This window comes from Arctopsyche grandis, chromosome 11 (assembly GCF_051622035.1).
Source record: "Arctopsyche grandis isolate Sample6627 chromosome 11, ASM5162203v2, whole genome shotgun sequence".
Classification (NCBI taxonomy): domain Eukaryota; kingdom Metazoa; phylum Arthropoda; class Insecta; order Trichoptera; family Hydropsychidae; genus Arctopsyche; species Arctopsyche grandis.
Window position 1 is genome coordinate 25747839 of NC_135365.1, and position 21827 is coordinate 25769665.

General features: G+C 35.6%; 1 protein-coding gene across 1 annotated transcript in view; it reads right to left on the minus strand.

Annotated features, from left to right (window-relative positions):
- siz (Brefeldin-resistant Arf-GEF family protein schizo) overlaps positions 1-21827 on the minus strand; it is a 107541-nt gene that overhangs the window by 42596 nt on the left and 43118 nt on the right. Inside the window, exon 2 of the mRNA XM_077440821.1 lies at positions 19176-19274. The gene's annotated coding sequence lies outside the window, so the exon portion shown is untranslated. The remainder of the gene's footprint in view (positions 1-19175; positions 19275-21827) is intronic.

Consider the following 21827-nt stretch of genomic DNA (forward strand, 5'->3'; position numbering starts at 1 on the left):
AAGTTTTCATTATCGAACTGAACATATGTACAAGTTGTGTGATACAACAAGTACTCGACTAATTATAGAATTACTGAAGTATATTTCCAAATACACTTTATAATATTTCTTTCCCGGCATATGCTTTGCTTTTGTATAGATGCCTTTTGATTCAATCTATATTGAAAACAAAATTCTATACTGAATTAAATACCAGACAAACCTATGTACTTACTGGCTCGGTATTGCCCGGGAGTATGTGAATGGGAGCCCTTCAATTTTGGGCTCCAAGCCCATCTGAGATGTAAGTTAAGGTACCGTGAAATAACATACCAAATGTGATGATCCCTAATTGAAAACATTAATTTATAAGTTTATCGGTGTTCTCTCCCCCCTCCCAAAAATATATGATTATTTATGTATGTGGTGTGGTACACATAAATAATTTAACGGTGCATTTAAAAATAGGCAAAGTTAATCTTATATAAAGTCTTGTAAAAATAGCTTTGCTCCTTAGAACGAATCATTTGCGCATTAGTATTTCAATAATTTAACAATTAAAAAAGTGCGTAGTTAAAGTTAAAGGTAGAATTGAGAAACTCGCATGATTTCGACTACAACAAATTTTCAGTTTAGTTCACAAATTCTTAACTCGCGAGTTATTAAGACTAAACACCTCAGATACTGAGAATAATAGAGAGTTATTAAGATTAAACACTTTTTATACAGAGCCAACTTGGATGCTTGCCGGTTGAGTTGTTGCCGATCCTATATGCGAGATATTTAATGCTCAGCGTTAATGCGCATTTCATTCATTTTAGGTTGATTTATATTTTTTCTTTTGTGAAAGTAACTTATCAAATGCCCGCATTTGATATTAAAATGCTTATTTTATTTTTTGAAGTGTAAATTTTATATTAAAGGAACATAAGACATTTTATGTGTATTTTTTGTTTTATAATCTAATTATATTTTTTTCTATTGCTGTTTTTTTAATATAGGTAATATTTAAAATTAGTCAATTCATTAGATAAAGTTAGTCAGGCCTGCTCGATTGGATACGACACGATTCTGGACTCTTTCATCAGCTGAACTAATATATTAATGTGTCTGATATGAAGAGGATTTTATTGCGAGTATATTTTTTTATTAAAAGTAAAATGGAAGTTGAAACTTTATCAGAAAGTATAAAGGCTCTCACTTGTATATCGATGTACAAATTTTAATCATCAACGCTTCTAAATAAATTTATTAAATAGTACAAAACCCAAGCAAAAGGCGTAAATTCTAGTCAAACGTCTCAATCATATATGTAACATATCTACTTGTTATCGTGACAAACTATTATATGTTTGTAGTTATGATAAAATCAGTTCACGTATACTCGAAACTTCAGATAATCCTCAGATCCGGTTTCAGTTTCCGGCAACTTTTCCCGGAAGCATTTTCGTCAACAATGGTCCATTGAAATGTATACACTCTGGTACAATAAGCGCAAAGATTCTTAACCTTTTTTTACATTCATAAATTCCTATACTCAAAACGTACACAAAGAGATAGCACACAGATATACATATGTATGTATGCACCGCTTTTTATTAAAATATTTAATTTAGCATGTCAAATCGATCATACTTGTATATTATTGCCTAAGTATTTTTTTGACATTGTAGAATATGTACATGCACCATGACCGACTCGGATAGCGTCCTTCTCTGCACACCCGGCCCTTTTCTGCACTACTCGTAGCTCTCTATAGAATAATTAATCAGGGATGTAGTGCTATAAAAGAAATGCAGGAACGCTGAATTTACTTATTTTAACCCCCCCCCCTCACCCATACAAATTATTTTCGTTGAATTTTTTATATTAGCTAATAATGATTTTTCTAAATGTATTTGTAACTAATCTAATTATTTCGACATTAAACAAAATAAAGATATTTTTACATTTCATTTTTGTAGTATTTTCATATTTAAAAATATTCTTAATTTATACGAAGAATTTATTTTAGAAAATTTTTCAAATTTTAACATTCAAGTTCATAATTTGTATTATGTAAAATAAGTAAAAAAGGCACTGCAGACGAAAATTTTTTCCAAATATTTTACTCAATCAAACTAATCGCCAAAAAACTATCATTTTACTAAATTTCTACCGACTATCTTTTTATTTTTTTAATATTTGTTCAAAAAACGGTTATATAAATAATATGTAGATATTATTATTCTTGAAATCTATCTAAAATCTTGACTAAAATCACATATAGCCAGCAGTTTGGCTTTGTGATAGCGTATATATTTAGCATCACTGAGGTCATAGGTTCGTGTCCTCGCCACTGCTGGTTAGATTTGGGGGTTTTGTGACTCCAAATCGATCGTTTCTCTATCAGAGTTTGCCAATTTTATCTGATCATTGCTGAAACGGTTCCTGAAAATTGGTATTAAAAAAAAATCTAATCCTGTTGTCACAAAAATCTGCCTGTGTATAATTTGTATTAATTATACACAGTAATCTGAAATCCATAGATGTCACTATGATTATTATTTTTGATTTGTTTATGTATTTCATTATTGTTATATTCTATATATTCTGATTGTATATGTATGTATTACTGTATTTCTAATTTCTGATTGTTTATGTATTTCATTAACGTACACCCGTCGCTTGGAGCAAATCTGTAATGGCGAGTGTGTATTGATTTGTGACAATAAAATAAAAAAAAAAAAATATATTAAATATTAGCTTGACTGGTAAGAAATCCTTTTTTTTTTAATCTATTAATAGGGGCCGAATTTTTTTTTCTATTTGCGAATTTTGAAATAAAAGCACGATTTTATATGAAAATCAGTATTGAGATAAATTATTTCGAAAATGTGCGGATTCGGAAATCCTGCCTTTGGGGGGAAGGGGGGTAATTAACCCCCCCGTGATCCATCCTTGGCCGAAGGCGACTATTTTTAAATAATTCCTAAATAAATCTGATCAATGTTTTCACGGAACACCATTTGCAAATCTCTGATCGCACAAGAGGACGAACAAGCGAACAAACTTTTGCGCTCAGAATCAAATTAGCACGAAACCGCGTATTCTTCCTGAAGCTTTCCAAAGCCGCAACACTGTCCTCGCGTGGGCCAATTTCGCCAAAGTTTGTTTGGCAACCGGATAGATAGACACACATGTAGGCGTTCAATGGATGGATCGTGTGGGTGTTCAACATTTATTAATTTTTACGCCTGCGAAGTTTGCGCAACGAAGGGAAGCTGGGATCCAATTGCGCAACCCCCCCCCCGGATGTAAATAATAATTAAGTACAAAGAAAAATGATAAATTGACCATGCCCAGCGAGGCGGGAAACCTGACCAGCCAACTGATGCAAGCCGTGTCCCAATAATTCGGCGAACTGTCCATAATGAGTTACGAATTGACCTAAGCACTTTGTACTCTCGACAGGACAGGTATAATTGTGTGAAGAAAGGTCAAGGTGTATACGTTCATATGTATGCATCAGTGGCAGTTGAGTGAAACCTGTTCTCGTCATAATCAGTAAATTTACGAGCAGTTTTCGGTACAGTTTACGTCATTCGCCGTGGCGTTCAACGAGAGTGAATGATAACTGGAGTGACGCAAGAAATGGTGCTAAATGAAGATCAAATATGTGCAAGTTCATATAAATTGTATTAGCGCGATATTGATGCAAATATGATTATGGGAAGATTTTTACACACAGTTCAAAACTATGAAGCGGATGCGAATATTAATCCAAATAGCAAAACGAATCTGGTCTTTGAATACAAATAAATTTTTGTATTGCTTATATTTTTTTTAATATATACTTATACGTTTGCGTACTCTGGTCAAAGCACACCGCCTGCTCTCGCCTTTCATTACTACTCAATGTCAACTTTTAACCCTTTGGATGCTGACCAACGCCGATCGGCGTTTTGCCAACAAGTATGTAAAAAATAAACAAGAATACTACGCGCTAAGCCTTTCCAGGTAGCATTGAAAAAGATGCATTGAACATGGGTCGTGTGAAACGTGTCAATGTTTATAAAGACTGGTTTACACCGGAATTTCTGAATTTATAACGATTTAGTGCAACTAACCAGCAGCGTGGTCTAGTGGTGAGTGTTGTATTCTTCCGTGCAAGGTGTCACGGGTTCGATTCCCACTAGTCTCGTTGTTGGCCAGACAGACCTTGGTTTGTCGAGGTCGATCGTTTCGGTTCCGCGACATTTGTTTCAATTCCAAAAGGTTCAACGACACAATGTACCCGATAATTGGTGCACTGCCAAAATGTACACGCGACAAAATGTCCACGAAAATAACGTTCAAGCTTTTCGTATTTTAATGGAAAAAATAAATTTTTATTATATACATACATGTATGTATCTATCGCGGGTTTCATTGAATTAGTTTAAATGTCAGGGGTTCTCAACCGTCTCCAAAATTTTCTTAATTTCAAATGAAAAATTTACTTTTGATCATATACATCCCGGATGTCATTGAATTAGTTAAGTTGTCAGGGGTTCTCAACCGTACCAATAGCCCGGTCGTCTATATTTTCCATAAGATTAGAAAAATAAACGACACCGTCAATGTTTTTCGACTATATTTTGCAAGGAATGCTTAAATTAAATTAACTTAAATTTAAAAAAAAAACCAGCAGCATAGACTAGTGGTTAGCATATCTTGGTGTGGTCAGTGTGGTTATGAGTTCAAGTCACACTGCTCGCTGCTGGCCAGGCCTTGGTTCGTAACCAGATCGGTCGTTTCTTATCCGAGTTTTTCTGATTTTCATTGAAACGGTTCCTGTAAAATTGTCTTTTCCTTTTTATATGGCAAACCTTGAGTTATTGTTATATCTCAGGTTTCGCCAGATTTCTCTCCATAGATGTCTCTGTGGATGTTTATTGAATGTAAAAATTCGTATTGTTACATGAAAAATGTTATCGATCGTATTTTATACGATGTTTGTAATGTCTGACCATAGACGTCAGGTATTTTTTCGATTCACATGTGTTGTATGTAATAATTATGTATTTAATATATGTAATATATAATTTATCTAGTCTTAATCTGTTTAGCACACTCGCCGTGTTGGAGCAATCTATTAGGCGAGTTTCAACCACACAGGGAACCTCAACCACACAGGGAAAACACTTCCAAACCTACTATTACATAAGTAGCATAAGATGCGATATAAAAAGACCAGACAACTATAGAAATCTATCGGAACGACACACCAGAAACGACAGCAAAATATAAAAAAAAACACACACAGAGCAAGAAAAACGGTATTCCGCACAGAGGCAACTTTCCTCCACGCATTACACTTAGCAACTATACAACAACAACAAGTTCCAAGCAGGCAAACACTGCATGATAATAACACACACGACATCAAAGCATCTTCGACGTGGAATTCCGAGATCGTCAGACAAAACACAAAGTATGGCCGGTCGACGTGCCCAAAGGGACTACTATACCTCATACACTACACGTATATTCACAAATAATGTACCTACATATATTGCCGAGCTCAACTTACGATACTCCCTTTGAGCAGTTTTGTTTTTGTTTGCCTCCCAACCTTCGGGATTTCGGGGATAAAAGATCGGCAAAGGGAATAAAGTTGAGGCGCCGCACATCACACCACATATTATAGACACAGGGTGAGATTATGCCGAGGAAAGTAATGGAAATTTCGTGCTCAACTGGGTGACTTTGTCATATGAAACTTTATACGATTATAAATTTACTATTTTTTTTGTACCCGACGAAATATCATCGCATGGGTGCTGGCATATTAAGTTATTAAATAAAAAAAATTTAGAAGTAATGGGTCGGTCCTGTGGTAGAACACGCGGTCGAATTTATTTAAAATACCTTTTAAATATATTTAATTTAATAATTTTTAAACTTAATTTTAATAATTTTACTATGAAAAAAAAATGGTAAAAACTACCTACTATCTATATATATTTTTTATTTTTTATTATTACAAACATAGATACAGTACCGTGCATGGAAATCGCATCACCTCTAAATATTTTGAAATCTCGGAATTTCTCGGTAGAAGGTCCCCTACTTTCTAAAATACTCTTTTTTTTATTCAAAAGGGCAGTATTTTGAACATTTTGAGGTATTCTATTAAGTTCTTGTGCGAATTTCGAGTGAGTAACTACGATTTGTGCGAAACATGGCGAAATGTGCGAAACTTGACGTGGCGAAAAATTTACAAATAATTTCACAATCGTCAAAAAAAATTACGTTGCAGTTGAGATGTCAACAGACAATTTTAGCACGTTTCCTCGAAAATAATCGAGAAACGAAACCCGGTAATCGCAAGCCTTAAAAAAAAACAACCCCCCCAAAAAAATCGGATGATAAAACGTTCGTATTAAGGGGATCGCTTGAAAACTGCCCAGGATATTAGAGGAGAATTCAGAAAAACGACTGGAAAAGACATCATCGTCGAAACTATAAGGAGACGACTTCAAACTCTGATAAGAAACGATCGACTTGGACTCAATAATATGTAATCCATATATATACCTTAGTGAGCGTAAATTGTCGGAAATTACTCTAAGCCATTTATCTGGTAGTCTGCGCTCATCATTGATTGTGATTTATGAGTGAAATTTTGATTAACTCTCTTCCATTTGGGCCTTACAGGGATGTTTTGTATTTGTAGTTGTTTCTTACATATTTATTGAAACTGGCTATAGGTGCAAGGCATTCCTTATGCTATATTTTATTTGATATTTTTACTTTATCTGTTATTATTAAATGCTATTTTTTATGTTTATGTATGGATGTATTTATGTTTATGTTTAATTGTTATTTTGTTTTTTGTGTTATATTTTTTGACCATTGTGGCGCTTTAGGAATTCCTATTATGCCACAATGGTCTGTTTAGAATAAATAAATAAATATATCTCAATGGATTAATTCATTAATTGATTGTTAATTTCGTGTCCTTCAGCTTCTCGAAATGCAGTGATTTATGTAATAAAAATGATGCATTGTTTATAATTAATTGTCCAGGAAGGCGCATTGGGGTCTTCCTGTCGAGCCTTCCTGGTAATATAAATATCTACATATGTAAAAAAATAAAATAAAATGTAGATATTGATCGTCCAATTGTTTCCGTCCCGACCTGTATTGTAAGATATGTATATACATGCATATATCCCCTACCCAAGAGTTTGAAGAGTATATATGTATGTACGTATGTACTTAAGAAATTTGGAACAAACACTCGCCTACACGTGGAAGGTGTGGATTAATTGAGCATACGAGAGCAGCTCCACGCTTTCTTCCTAGGCACGGAACGATCCATCTTACACGATATACTCAATTGGAAATGCATACTTACACGTGACGAGCTCTAGTAGGCAGATTGACGGGAGACTTCGCGTGACCCAGCCTCCAACCAAGCGTGAGTTCGACTGCTAAATTCAAAAGTTTCGTCCTACGGCGGTTATGAATATAATCAGAGCCTACCTTCAAGGTTGTGTCACCGTTTTTCCGTGGAATTGTTTTTTTAAAAGTGTCCAACCGTCCAACCGTCCACGGAAAATTGTGATCCGAGTATGACGAGCGTTTCCGGTAGATGGGTAACCAGCGGTTCGGAAGAATATTCCACACGCTCGCCCACGGTTCGTTACGAATCGATATGGCGAGCTATCGACTAAAATAGACTGCTTTGGTTGCATTATAGTGTCTCTCGAGTAAAGGGAATGTTTGAATGACAAACAAAAAGGGGTGTTCGGACGTGACCCACTAAAGCGAGAGGTGAATGGTAGACTTTGAATGTACTTTGAACTACACAAGCAGTGTATAAGAAATGCATTAAAAAGACGAAAGAAACTTTCAAACATTATCTCTTTGTAACCTATCGAAACTACCATGGAGAACACGCTGATGAAGATGAAGTACGCTACGGGACGAAAATCCAGCGGGGATTCAGCAAGTGATACCGGTTTGAGATGATGCGAGTAACTTGGACATTACTCGCAACATGGCAACAGGTGATTCAACCGTTTTTGAAAGACCAACTTACTTCTCTAAACTACTGACATCGTGTTAACCTGGTATAAGCCAGTAGCCAGCAGTATGACTCGGTGGTTGGGCTTTTGCTTAGCGCCGAAAAGACGCCGGGTTCGATCCCGATCGACCACGATTGAAAAGAATTTATTCCGACTATTTTCTGTACCGCTGCTGGTCAGACTTTTGTGACTATTTGTGACTCCAGGTCGATCGTTTCCTATCAGAATTTGACATTTTTTCTGATTTCGTTGTTGAAACGGTTCCTGATTAAATTCGCTAAAAACCTTCCTACCTACTATGTCACGACTATTTGATCATATATGTACATATACCATGATTCAAATTCATAGATGTCACGTTAATTTCAAGTTTTCAGTGGCTCGTAATTCAGCGACTTAAGTAATAAAAATGCTGCATTGTTTGTAATTGACCAGGAAGGCGCATTGGGGTTTACCTGTTAGGCCTTCTTGGTGTATCTGTATATATGTATGTATGTAAAAAATAAAAATAAATAAAATAAGCGTCTCTTCGTTTGAGCATTTCTTCAAAGTATAGCAAAGATTTGTTTCTTTCCTTCTTATATAGATCTTATCCAAATATCCAATAGTTTTTGGTTGCTTAATCTCACTGAAGTACCTTCTTAGACATATAAAATTTTGAAATCAAAAAATTCTAGCAAATTTGAATTCCATTATCGGCTGTACAAAGTTTAATTTCTCAGGGTAACTTTTATCAAGAAAACGGACGGAAAAAATATCCTTTGCTTTCATCTAATTTGAAGCAAATCGAAATCGATCATAAGGGCGAAAACACACTGTTTTTTGCCCTAATCCTCGACATATTATCGATATTTTCCATACTTGTAAGTATGGTTATAAGTTATAACCTATAACCTGTCCAAACAAGAACGCACAAAGACACAAGGGGTGTAAGAAGACAAATTAGGGCGAAAACACACGTGTATGCATATCCATATGCAACCGACAAGATTTTACATTTCTTCAAATATGAGATTCACCGTTATCGATCACTGTCAAGCAAGGATAAAATATCACCGAAAACCCTCCAGGGGGTGATTTTTGGGAATGTGTACCATGTATAATATATGGGTTAGGGGTGCTGCGTTTTTTCGTATGTTTTAAAGTATCTAAAAATAACACGTACCACCTAGTACTCAGTGTGTTTTCGCCCTAATACTTAACTTGAAGAAGATGGTTGGATACAAAATACCTAGCATTTTCAAGCCCAATTAAAATACGGATGTCACATAATTACTATTTTCTTTGAAAGAATACTTCTGAATCATAAAAACTGGTTTATCGGACAAAAAAGCACGGAAAACGCAGATTTTTCCACAGATCGACCCGCATCATAAGAATTTTTGGTTTTATCTTCGTTTTATAGCCTATTAACGTTTTTGAATACAAATAAACCGGGACTAACTTAGCTCAACCAATAAATAGCTCATTTGCATCCACATCGGAAAGTGATTTCTTATAAACTATTTTATACGCTACAAAAAACAAATATAAACTATTTTTATTATAAACTTAACTGGAAAAATGTTCGATGAGAAGTATATGAAGAAAAAAATAGTTCATAACTCACGAGCCGGGATACTTTTGACTGTTGTCTTTGTTAATTGTTAATTTTCTTTTAAAAACTGTACGTGAATTCAAGAACTGTCACTTGTCACTCATGTTTAATCATTTGCCCACGTGTGACCGCTATAGACGTCATGCGTAAAATTCCAATAGTGAGAATGGCCTGACTCACTGTGCAAAGAAAACATGTATTTCAAAGCAATAATTTACTATTTAATGAAATATTTCAGAACATATTTGGTTACTTGAAAAAATCTTACATACAATAAACATATGTATATTTATATAGTTGGTCCGGTGTAGGAAGACACTTAGGAAAAAAGTACAAGCTGTTCCTTATACCGCCTTTCGACCAATAGCACTTCGGACAGACAATAGAACATTATACGTGCGAAATACTATCGGCTGAAATGGGGTGTAAGGGACAGCATGTCTGCTTTATCTAAATATCTTCCTACAGCGGATGTATAGTCATAAACTCGATCTCTTGCACTCGATATTGCAGATTGAGCACTTTGACATACTCATAATCAAAGTTTACGGAGAGAATTGGTGATTTCTTAATTAGGTTATTTTCTGATTTTCATTGAAACGATTCTTGTAAATTGGCATCTCTATAATACAATGCTGCAAAAATGTCTCCATAGATGTCACTGTGGATGATGTGTGTATGAATTCGCATTGTATAAAAATGCTTGTATTATTGTATTGTATCTGTATTGGTACACTTGTCACTTTGGAGCGGTCTATAAAAGCGAGTGTACATGATCCATTGAAAAAAAAAAAATTTAAACATCGATGAACCTAAAATTTAAACACAGTCATACAGTTGCATTCAAAAGCCACGCGACTCAAAATACAGACACTCATTTTTTTTGTATACATATTTGTCAATAAATGAGACACAACCATATCGGTAGCGAAAACGACAGGACACGCCGAATCATATCCCGTTGCGGAAATTGCCGATCGACGCTAATGAGGAAGGTCAAAAATCTCCAAAAACCACAAACATATCAAAACCCTCCAGCGAGGTCGGCCATAAGGCCCGATGACCTGGAGAACATTTGTGTAATCGGGCAGCGCGTGGTCATCCACCGTGAGCAAACTTTACAGTTTACACCGGGGAGCATTTGACCGTGCCCAGTTATAACCGACACGCTATACCGAAGATAACAACAGTAAAGTAATACAACGAGGGAGAAGAATCGTCTCCAGCGATTTGTTTGTCGTAGCTATTTCTCAGCGATGGCAAAAAATGCTTTTGTTCACAATACGATGCAATCGACCTGTAGATCCTAACTGTAATTGTCATGTCTTTCAAGGACTCAAAATATGATTAAAAGTGTTGTGCCCGTTATATGTCATATATAAATATAATGTAAGGTAATTTATAGGCAGGCATGAATGAGTGAACGTGAGTGTGTGTCTTCGTGGATGTGTGTACGCTCCCGCGAAGCGCATCCGACGCTGATGTCACCCGTCGCTCAATATCAGGAGCACACGTCAGTCGCCCAGGTCCCACTTTCCCGCGTCTCCTCATCACACCACATCCCTATAGCGGATGCTTAAAATGCACCCATTGGTCATGTAAGGTGCTCAATATCAGGAGCACATGTCAGCAGCTTCCTCGCGTCTCCTTGACAAGATCGGTCGTCAAGTCACATCCCTAAAGCGGATGCTTAAAATGCACCCATTGGTCAGAATATATCGTCGTTGCTCTAATTGTTCAAACGTTTTAGTCCACGTGGACCACTTCACTCCGGTTGGTTTTGCGCATTGTTCGTGTGCATTTATTTAATTAAATATCTCGAGGCACAACACATATTCCTGGTATTCTAAAATTTGTTTTTTTAAATCCCCTTATTTGTCCACACGTCCGCCACAAACATACCTACATACATACATCGCATCCGTTTTTATATATATTATTATTATTATAATGGACTTGACATTAAAAGTATGTATAATATAATGTTATTTTAATAACGAGATTTATAAAATTTAAACCGAATTGTGAGATATGTCTCTAAGTAGTACGTTCTATCGTAGCATCTCCGGCCACGACGAATTCCATAGCGAGAGACTAGCCGATAAATCCGATAAACATCAATTAGAGCTCGTTTATTTAAAATCATGATCGTAAAAAAAAACAATAATAATCGAAACGTTTTAAAATTTATCAGTCACTTCAGAGATAGTCTATCTGCTTTCTCCGGTCGGTTTATCGCCGATCTTGATAACAATTTTAAACGTATGTATCTGAAACTTCTCCGTTCCGTTTTAAAATATTTATTTATAACGTTAAATTTACTACACTTTCTATGCATCTATACATAGGTTTAATCTTGTCAAAGTATACTTTGCGACATGCGAAAGTTGGAAAGTGTCATGGGAAGAATCTATGTAGAGTAGACGATAACAGTATCGATCAAAAAAAAAAAGTTAACGGGTTTATCAAAAGTTATCTATACGTAAAATAGTACTACTTATGTATATCTATATAATGTAAAGTTTGACTTTGAATATTTTGTTATAATATGTACACTCTACCCGCATATAGGGGATACTATTCATTAATACTTCAAATAGGATTTTTATGAACAATGAATTTTAGAAATGTTATATAATATACACAATATAAATACATATTACAAGCAGAATTTAGATTAATATAAATGTCTTTCATTAAAAAGCAATTAGACATAATCTATCGCAACACAAAGTGAAGGAGAACGAGACGATGTATTTGTCATATTTTGACGTGTCGGTTTCTGTTCCGATTTAAAGCGAATAGTACATTTTACGACGGATTGACATATAAATCTTTGAAAGGGTATAAAAGCAATATCACTTGGGTCAAAACTCATCGAAAACATTTTTTAGTGAAATTGTCCAAATTGAATTTACGTAAAATTTGACAATTTTTCAGTATCTCTTTGAAATATATATCTCTATATATAACAGTAAAGCTCTTTGAAAATAATATAGAAGATCAATAGAGGCTCAATTAGAGAATGACGAAGAAAGGAGGCCTTGTATTATTTTCATCATTTCTCAAATATGACAGTTACGCTATTGTGTATATGAAATTATGAACTTGTATATGTATTAAAAATGTCAGTATGTTTGTACACATATCAGAATTATAAAATAAACATTTTAACATTCATTATATAACCTATTGGTGAAGCAAAAATATATATGTATACTGCAAATTTTATGAGATATAGTGTGAAAAAGATAGAGTTATAGGCGTTACAAAATTAAACAATTAAAATCTGATAAAGCGAAAGGGTGGCAGAAAGGCAGACGTCAAGATAGTCAAAATTGTAGCATTTTTAAACGTGTCTATTACGATTATTTTTCAAACTATCAAACTATCAAAACCGATTTAAATTTCCATCGTTGACCACACCTCGCAAAATTCCAAAGTTCCAAAACGATCGGAAGACTGTAGGAACAGATACTGAATCGATTGCAAAGTAAAGATAATAAAGAGCCTTGTAAAATAAAGTATTCTTGTGTAAGCGTGAAGAGGGCCACGCAACAGTATCGCTACTTCCCAAGGATAATATTATTATCAAAAATATGTAAATTGTTGAAATTTTATATAAATTTCTTCAGCTTATTTGCTCAAGGACTCATCATATACATCGCAATATAATTTAATATCTTCCAAGAACGTAGAAGTTAGCAAAAATAACAAATTTTATATTCAAATTACAATTTACTTAATTTTAACTTTGAGAAATTTTTGCTAAATTTATAAATTATAAATTTTCACACAACCTGTATTTCATCTTATCGGATCACACGAAGCGTGTCGTGATATGATATTTTATTTAACACATGCACAATCACTTAATAAATAGGACTGATCATTAAAGCCCGGACCCAGAAGGTGCCGCATATTTTTCAAATGTTGTAAATGCATTGTTAAAGGTTTGCCGAACCTTTTTTACAAAGGATTTACAACAATGGAACAATGAGCGGCACCTTGGCTATCCTACCTCTACTGATCATAGACCAAAGTTCTATGATAGCTAAGATGGTACACTTTTGCGCACCTTTTCCGTAGAGTGATCTATTAAAGCTCGTCTGATTATCCCTTGCCAGGAACAAATACAAACCGTGCTCAAAATATTCTACGGCGCTTATCTATGTAAATAATTCTAAACATTGTGACACTATGCATAGAAGTGAGACCGTCAAACAAGAAAAGTTGACTGTAAGTGCGCACGTGACGTGAAAACTCCCGTTGTGTCCAACTTTCCAAATGTCGCATTGAGGACATCAGGACAATAAACGCGCGACATAACATTTTCATCGCGAACAATCGCCTCAGAGACGTTTAAAATGTGGCTCGCGAGCCGCATCCAAATTGCATACATTATCTATACATATTGTGTACGTTGCGTTGCCTCGCATACGCCAGACTGTCGTGTCGTGACAAATCGAGCCAAAACCGCTTGAGATACAAGAACGAATATAAAAATGGAAGATTAAAAACGTGCGAAATACTCCAATGGACCACATCCAGGAGGAGAGACATTCGAGTCAGAATCAACATCAACATTTCCCTAATCGAAAAATCGAAATCAGTTTTCGGACACTTGTTGCAACAGATATGTTGCCGTTCTATAAAGTTGAAAAAGTTGAAATTGCTTTAAATTGCGATCTGCATAGATGTATTTTTGATTTTTAAATGCTTTTTATTATTACGAAATTATGTTCACAATACATTCTCTATCTATTTTAATAGCTACTGATCTACTGATCATTTTCTATTTTATAATTTAATTTAATTTGGTTAATAATCACAGTATTATATTATTCTAATGTTAATCTAAAGCAAAATAGGAAAAAGAGCTCAAAAACCTATTTACAATCCTTATAAATGTTCATAATACATCTAATACATAATATTAATTAAAGACTCTCTAAATTCGATGACCTAAAGCAGATTGTGTTTAGGTAATCTGTGTTTATACCTGAAGGGTATAGACATTTTGTTGTAATCACCGAGACTCTTCACAGGTGTGTTAGTATGGTTATTAGTGATTCTGTCATATAATCTACTGGTTAGTTTGTTAGTAATGTCTGTAACAAACGGAATATTATATATGACATGCAGTTTTTTCAGGTTAGTATATATGGGTGTATTATAAATTATTTTTGCATAGATGTATGATGTTTTTATAAAGTATCAAAAGCAACATTAAAACTCGTTTGCAACAAAATGTATATTCGAACTTAGGAAATTGTCTTATTTTAAACATTATACTATTTGGACAGCTACTCAACAGTCAAAGATCAATGTTGTTTTCATAATTTTCAAAAGTTCATATGCCGAGTATGCCGCTCAAAATGAAAACAGCAAAAGCAACACGAAGCAAAATCTTGTTTTTCACGCTTCTAGGTATACTGAGAGGTACATGGTATGGTGCAAGATAGAAAACAAGGCAACAGCAACTTCGTTTCGGGAACCTGTTGCAACGCCTGAAACTCACCGCAAAAGTGCAAGATAGAAAAGAAAGCAACTTTGTTGCGAAAAGTCGTCACAGAGTAAATTTAAAAAGGGCAATATAGAAAAGAAGGTAAAAGCAATTTTGTTGCGGAAACCTGTTGAAACGCCCAAGAATCAACTCATATTAAACCTAAAGAGTGCAAGATACAAAAGAAAGCAACAGCAACTTTGTTGTGAAAAGTCGTCACACAGTTAATCTAATAAGCGGCAATATAGAAAAGAAGGTAAGGTAAACACTAAGCTTAAAAAGTGCAAGATAGAAAAGAAAGCAACAGCAACTTTGTCGCCAAAACACGTCAAACAGTAAATTTAATATAGAAAAAAAGGTAGCATCAAATTTGCTGCGGAAACCTATTGCAACGTCTAAAACTCAACAAACACTAAGTTTAAAATGTACAAGATAAAAAAAAGAAAGCAACAGCAACTTTGTTGCGGAAATCTGTTGCAACGCTTTGAATTCAACACATTTAACAGCTTAAAAAGTGCAAGATAGAAAAGAAAACAACAGCAACTTTGTCGCCAAAACATGTCACACAGTAAATTTAATATGGAAAAGAAGGTAGCATCAACTTTGTTGCGGAAACCTACTGCAACGTCTAAAGCTCAACACACATTAAACTTAAAAAGTACAAGATAAAAAAAGAAAGCAACAGCAACTTTGTTGCAGAAATCTGTTGCAAAGCTTTAAATTCAACACACTTAACAGCTTAAAAAGTGCAAGATAGAAAAGAAAACAACAGCAACTTTGTTGCGAAAACTCACACAGTAAATTTGATAAAAAGGGCAAGATAGAATAAAAAATAAGGTAGCAGCAACTTTGTTGCAGAAACCTATTGCAACGTCTAAAACTCAACACTCAACGTCTAAACTTAAAAAGTGCAACTTTTAGGCATTGCAACCTATTGCAACGACAAAACTACTACTACACATAAACTTATGTATCAAAAAACCAAAATACACAGCTAAAAGGTTGAAAGCAACCGATCGCCGTGATTCATCGCCGTCACACAAAATGTGCTCAGAATATGTATAGTGGAATTAATCCACACTCCAGCTGGCTGTATATGTGATGTCACCGTAATTGATGTTACGTATGTACATACAATGTTGCCGGCACTTGATATTGTTGCTCACACACTCAATCTACGAGATCCGATCCGATCGATAATTATCTTGGAAGTTATGGACAGTCGTAGCCTCGGCGCCAAATATAATATGTATCATTAAAATGGATAAAATGGCCGACGGACCGATTAAAATGGTGGATTTCTCTCCATTTAAGGGAACGCGTAAGTACCTTCGTATCGATTTGTTTACGCTTCGATTCACATAAATTAACAACATGTGCGCGCGCTCGATTCGTATATTCACGAAAATTATAATATATTATTATGTTATAGTTTGGGTTTGGTCTGAATTCGGATGCGACCGACCCGAGCGAAAGTGCTTTATGGATGGGAAGCGAAAGTTCCATGTTGCATTTTGAATTTTGATTTTTGCGCTCAAATCGGTTTGATATGCGCGGTAGGATGGATAGTGTCGGGCTTGCATAATTGAAGTATGTAAGTGGAGAGAGAGAGATCACAGTAATTGGCCGGTCTGTGTATAGTAGTTGGCCGCTTGGATTTTGAAGCTAAAAAAATAATTGACAATAATTGCTTCCTCCCGTAAGTTAGTGTATATTTAATTAATTCAAAAAGTTTCTTCAATTTTGTTTGTTGTGACGGTTAACTCTCCCACTCTCGCAAATTTAGCTAGTTCGAGTTTGTTAATCGTTGCAAGCACATGTATATGTACATATGTATATATAACATTTGCTAAACATTTATGGACAATTTGCAGCATTTTTATACGAATCAGCGAAATTCGAAATGCTGAAAACTCGAAAATTGCGAGAAATTGGTAAAGGTTGCCAAATTATTGGAACCGTTTCAATGAAAATCGGATGGATTGGAAAACTCTGATAATGATGAGACAAACTAAGGTCTTGCCAGCAGCAACAAGTGGGACTCGAACCCGCGACCACTACTATGTTCGGAAGCATATATGGTAACCACTAGTCCACGCTGCTGGTTAACCACAACATCTGTATCCCTACATTTAATGTATTTGGATATGTAAACAGTTAGCCATAGTATCGATTTAGAGTGGTACGCAGTACTTTTTTTTAGATAGTTTTGCTCGTGTACAAAAAAGCACTATCACGCCTGATTTATGCTATGCATATGCGATAGATGCTTTACGGCATCCCGTGGAATGCATCTATCGCATAAAAAATACCCGAGTGCACTTCATCATTGATACTTAGTATCATCATCATCTACAGCCATTCGCCATCCACTGCTGGATGAAGGCCTCTCCAACACGCTTCCCTCGTCTCTGTTTTGCGCAGCTCTCATCCATTTCACCGCACACATTTTCCTAATTTCGTCTACCCATCTTCCCTGCTGTCTTCCTTTTACCCTTTTGCATTCTCTCGGATACCATTCTAGCACTTCTTTTGTCCACCTTTCATCCATTCTTCTAGCCACGTGGCCCGCCCATTGCCATTTCAATCTCTTTACTCTATCTACATACTATGTCCACTACCCTTGTCATACTTCTCACCCACGTGTTCCGCTTCCTGTGTTTCCTCGTTATGCCGAGCATACAGCGTTCCATACTTCTTGAGTGCATTGGACTTTGTGTAGCATCTTGGCGTTCATTGTCCAAGTTTCACATCCATACGTCATCACTGGCAAAACGCATTGATCGAAGATCTTTTTCTTCAGACAGAATGGCATTTTTGATTTAAAAACAACATTCATTCGTACAAATGCACTCCAATCTAATTTCACACGTCTCTATCTCTTCATCTTTACTACCGGGCATTTCAATTATTTGACCTAAATATAAATAATTATTTACTACTTCTACTGGTTTATCATCTAATTATATGCTATCAGGCATACAATAACTATTGAATATTAGTTTGGTCTTATCTACGTTAATTTTTAATCCTACTTTTCTACTTTCCCTGTCCAGCTGTGTTAGTCTGTTAAGTAGTTCAGCCGGGTCGCGAGCTATTAAAACTATATCGTCTGCGAACCGAAGATGATTCAAGAGATACTTCGTAATATGCAATAAAACATTCATTCAAGGGGGACCGTTCTAGCGTGGACTATGGCAAACTTTTGAAAATAGGATCAATTCAGAATCCGATACGTTAAAATATAATATGTAGCGACCAATTCATTTATGACATGTCGATAAAGAGTATCCTTCTCGAGATGGATTTGATGTGACGTCACTCATTGTATAATCATCTTACATTACATATATTGAGACAAGCATCCTACACTATGCAACGAAAACTAGACAGGAGTAAAATGGTAAAACATGGTTGCCAGCGTGTTTGCACCATTATCAGTCCTGGTCTATATACATATTCCACAATACTATGTGACATCAACCAGTACAAAAGCCAAAACGTTCCAGACGTCAAGCAGGAAGCCGTACCACATTTCACATTATCATTCCAGACACATTATGTGACGTCACGCGTAATCCAGTCAGGCCTGTTTAACATCCAGAACCTAAATTGAATTGTAGAAACGCATAGTTTCCGAGCTATTATCGGCTCAGATCTCGTGCATGCTTTTTTACAATATTGTACCCCGACAAGTGTATCATTGTAAAAGGTGTCTCAACATTTGCTCTGTCAAATAAAAAGAGTTTGAGCACACGCACCTGCTAGCGATCGACAACAGTCGATTTAGATCAAATTAATCAAACGCTCGACGAAAATCATCGCATCATCATGGGAAAGGAAAAAAATCGTTAATAAATATGACCTACATCTGCGGTGCCCTGTCATTATTGATGAATGGCTTTCGGAATAATTTTCGGGACCGTTAATGTACGTATATGTTTTATATCTATTGTGTTCGTGTCACGTGGGAATAAAGGATTGAGGATGGTCTTCAAAACGAGGAGAAAAAGGTTTGCCAAGACCTGAAACATACCTTGAGCGAGTAACACCTGGTGCTTGTTTGCTCGTGCGGCAGCTGTTTTACTCGAAAGTCTTCAGCAACACGATCCAAAGATTGTTGACAGTCTTCATCCTGAATTTAAAAAAGATCAATCAGTATAAATTTAATAAAAAAAAACACATAAATTAAAACTTAATATAATAAACCGTGCGTGAAATGAAACGGTGGGGGGGAGAGGGATACGGGGAGGGGACAGGAGGGTAACGATACGAAGAGGGTGGGGGTGCTATAATAGTGCGCCCCATTCTCTTTTTATTCATCCCCCACTTTCGTTACACCATTTCTGTAACCATTTATCTATTGACTCGTCGCTAAAGAAGTTTACACTATACGTAATCGACCTATCGAAGAGATAAATTGCTCAACTTTGTTTGGTGATTCGTTTTAGATAATTTATTTATTTATTTAACATTTTGGACCATTGTGGCATTACAGGAAGAACCTAATGCGCCACAATGGCCTACATAATAAAAGAAAACAGGGAGAAAACAAAAAATAAAAAATAATAGATAGAACGAAAAGCAAAAGCAGAAAAATTAAGAAAAATACAAAAAAAAAAGAAAATACATATCTATCTCTAAAATATATAATCTCTAAGGAGATAAAAATATTTTGTTAAATTCAATATTGGGATCGTATTGATACTAAAATTCTTAAGATCTTCACCATAATTAAGTGAAGACATTGAGTATACTAAGATATACATATAAAGGTTCATAACTAGAGACCGGAATCTGAAGGGGCTGTTTATTGTTCAAAGATTGTAAATGCATTGTTAAAGGTTGCCGAACCTTTTTTACAAAGGATTTACAACAATGGAACAATAGGCGGCACGTTTCCGGCCCCTTCAGATTCCGATCTCTATTCATAACATATATCTGCCACACTCCTTTCCTTTTGGGCACGCTTGGGTATAATTCCGTTGAACTTCGGAGAAACTTATCATAAATTTATTTTGTTCTCCAGCTTATACCTGGTAATACGTCATTACTAGTCTTCGGCGGTGGAGCGTGCTTTTTCCAGAAAAGAAGGCGTTTTGGGGTTATTTTCCAGAAAACAGGGCAAACTACAAAGCTAAAGAGCAAAAAAAAGGTTCACCATAAAAATGAAGAATGGTGCGAAGGGTCGCACCGGCCTAAGGTCATGACTAGAGGTAGGATAGTCACAGTGCTATCCATTGTTCGGCAAACCTTTAACAATGCATTTACAGCCTTTGAACAATACACGGCCCCCTCAGGCTCCGGTGACTAGTCATGACTGTCGTTGCTGGAATAGTTAGGACTTTATCGGATGAATCATGTTCCAAGAGTTATCCGACTTCTTAACTAAATCGTTGCTGCCGTACTCAGGTAAGCAAAAACCATCCTACCCACTATGTCACCAAAAAAATCTGAATTTGATTTATATACGTCTAAATCCATATATGGGTCTACCCTTTTCCCTAACTTATCTCAATCGCAATATCTCTAATCCCTTTCCACCAACTTGCAATATCTCAAGACATTTTAAAATCTATGAATGATCACAATATGTCTCGTATATTAAAGATATTACATACGTGTATACAAAAAATATTTTTGTGTACGATATCCAAACGTAAGTATGTACATATGTAGATGAAAAGTTGAGAAAACGAATCTCAAGATATCGCGAGTTGATAGAACGGAGCGATAAATCGCTTGAATAAGTTGTACATAAACCTGGTCAAGATTTCATCTTCATGAAGAACCAACATGAAACATGTAGCAACACCATATCGTCGAGTTACCGAATGCTTCCTGCCTGTAAAAATCAAATTTGAACTGACTAATTTATGTCAGACACGCACTTTTGATTAAATACATGAGCATGAGTAAAACTTACCAACTAAATATTTTAAGTATTCCCAGAGGCAACGCTGTCAACATTTTACGGCAACAAACCATACAATACACAAGACACAAATAGCAGCTTTGTTTGGCAACAGAAATAATATTCATAAGACTCGAATATTGACACTAGTTGTTTCTGTCAATATTGAAAATCATAATGAAATCAAAATAACATTCTCAATACCAAATTTTCCTAGAAGTCTTTTATTTGCGACCATTATTCAAGTCTTCTACGTGAACATCATCATATAATATATGCAATATCGCTATTCCGTCTGTGTTTCTGTCAGACAGATAACGCTCACCGTACTATAATAGTGGTTTCGATTCGACATATGTACATATGTATGTACGTCACAGCTGCGAAAAATACGCAGCACCCTTAGTCCATATACATAGCACACAGTCCCAAGAATCACCCCCTGGAGTGTTTTCACTGATATTTTATTCTTATATTTATCCTAGCTTGACAGTGATCTATAACGGTGAATCCCATATTTGAAGAAATGTAGGAGAAACTTGCAGGTTGCGTATGGATATGCATACACGTGCGACCACTCAAACATATGTATTTTGCACATGCAACTACACCCGAATTCGGTTTGGGGAACACCCACTGTTTACAAACCAGGGACGTGGCGTCCCATACCACTCAGTGTGTTTTAGCCCTAATTTGTCTTCTTACGCTCCTTTTGTCTCCGTACGTTCTTGTTTGGACAAGTTATAAGCAGATATCGGCGGCCAAGATTATTTT